The sequence below is a fragment of the Eurypyga helias genome, unplaced genomic scaffold, assembly GCF_000690775.1.
Source record: "Eurypyga helias isolate BGI_N326 unplaced genomic scaffold, ASM69077v1 scaffold23365, whole genome shotgun sequence".
NCBI classification, from domain to species: Eukaryota; Metazoa; Chordata; class Aves; order Eurypygiformes; family Eurypygidae; genus Eurypyga; species Eurypyga helias.
Window position 1 is genome coordinate 12,981 of NW_010252421.1, and position 1,510 is coordinate 14,490.

A 1,510-nucleotide genomic window follows, 5' to 3' on the forward strand; every position below is an offset into this window, starting at 1 on the left:
TTGGTCAATCCAGACACCCTCCTGGACTGCCCCAGTTCGGGAAAATCCTCCTCATCCCCTGGGAAAAGGCTTCCCGCCCCTGCTGTAAACCAGGCAGGGCACCAGCCCAAATCATCTGCTCATCCCTCCGGCGCTGGGACAAAGGGGAGCAGAGGTTCCGTGGGGCTCCAAAGAGCCAGAGCAACCCCCTGGGCAGACCCCAGAGCCCCTGCTCTACCTACCAGCCTCCCCAGGTTTTGGTGATCCCAGCCTCCCCAGGTTTTGGTGATCCCAGCCCCGTCCTTAGGATAGACCAGGCTTTACCACCCAACAGCTCTTTTTCCGTGCAGCTTCCCAGTTTTCCCTTGGGGGAGCAGCAGCGTTCCCATCGGCTGGGACTCCGCAGCATCTGCGGGATTTGGCGCCTGCGTTGGGGCTCACAGGAGCCCTTTGGGGTTGGAAGGAGCCCAAGCCCACCGGGAAGGCTCTTATCTCCAGCCCCTTACCACTCCTCCACGCCGCTCTCCCAACAGCTTGATGGGACCCACCATCGGGGTCTCGGCACCCCCCCAGAGGGTCTGTTCCGTGCCCGTGTCCATGGCCCCGATCCCACCTTCCTGCCTGAGCAGCGCTTGGAGAGATTCAAAGCGATATTAACCAAAACAACAGATTTTTTGCGTTTTAGCAATCTGCTTTCAAGATGTGGGGAGGACGGAAGCGGCGTTTCAAAGGCCCCGAGCGCTGCAGCCCCGCCAGACGTGGAGGCCTCGGCAGATGAGCTGGAGCTGCTGACTGTGGGCCCTCGGAGGTGGGTTTGGGTGGAGAAGGATGCTCCGTGCAGGCCGGGATCACGCTGCCCTCAGTGTGTTGTGTCCGTAAATCACAGACCCGTAGGCTGGTTTGGGTTGGAGGGACCTTAAAGCCCCCCCAGTGCCACTCCCTGCCACGGGCAGGGACACCTTCCATAGCCCAGGGTGCTCCAAGCCTCATCCAGCCTGGCCTTGGACACTCCCAGGGATGGGGCATCCACAGCTTCTCTGGGAACCTGTCCCAGCATTCCCACCCTCTGCGGGAAGATCTTGGCTGTGTCCTCTAAGTGGGCCCTGGGGGTGTGCTGAGGGGTGTCCGACAGCTCCGCGTTGTGGGGCAGAGCCTGGGGGTCCATGGAGCTGGGGCAGAGGTCTGTATCCATCCTTGGGATGGCCATGGGATGGTGCTGGGAGGGACCAGCCCTGTAGGTAAGGGGATACAGTGTCTTCCCCGATGCCAGGCTCCTGTTCCTGTGGGGATGTCCACGCATCCAGCCGGATGGTGCCGCGTCAGGTCTCATCCTGCCCCTTGGCCAAAGCTGGGCTTGCAGGACGTGGCAGTATGGCTGCTGGGAAGGGGAGTCTGTCCGCGACACGGAGCAGAACAAGGGAGAGGGGACCCTTTCCAAGCCCTGCGGACAAGGGGGGGAAGCCTCAGCCACGCGTGGGGCACCGCTCCATGGAGCATCCCTGCGCCCATGTCCCCCTGGATGCACGCGCAG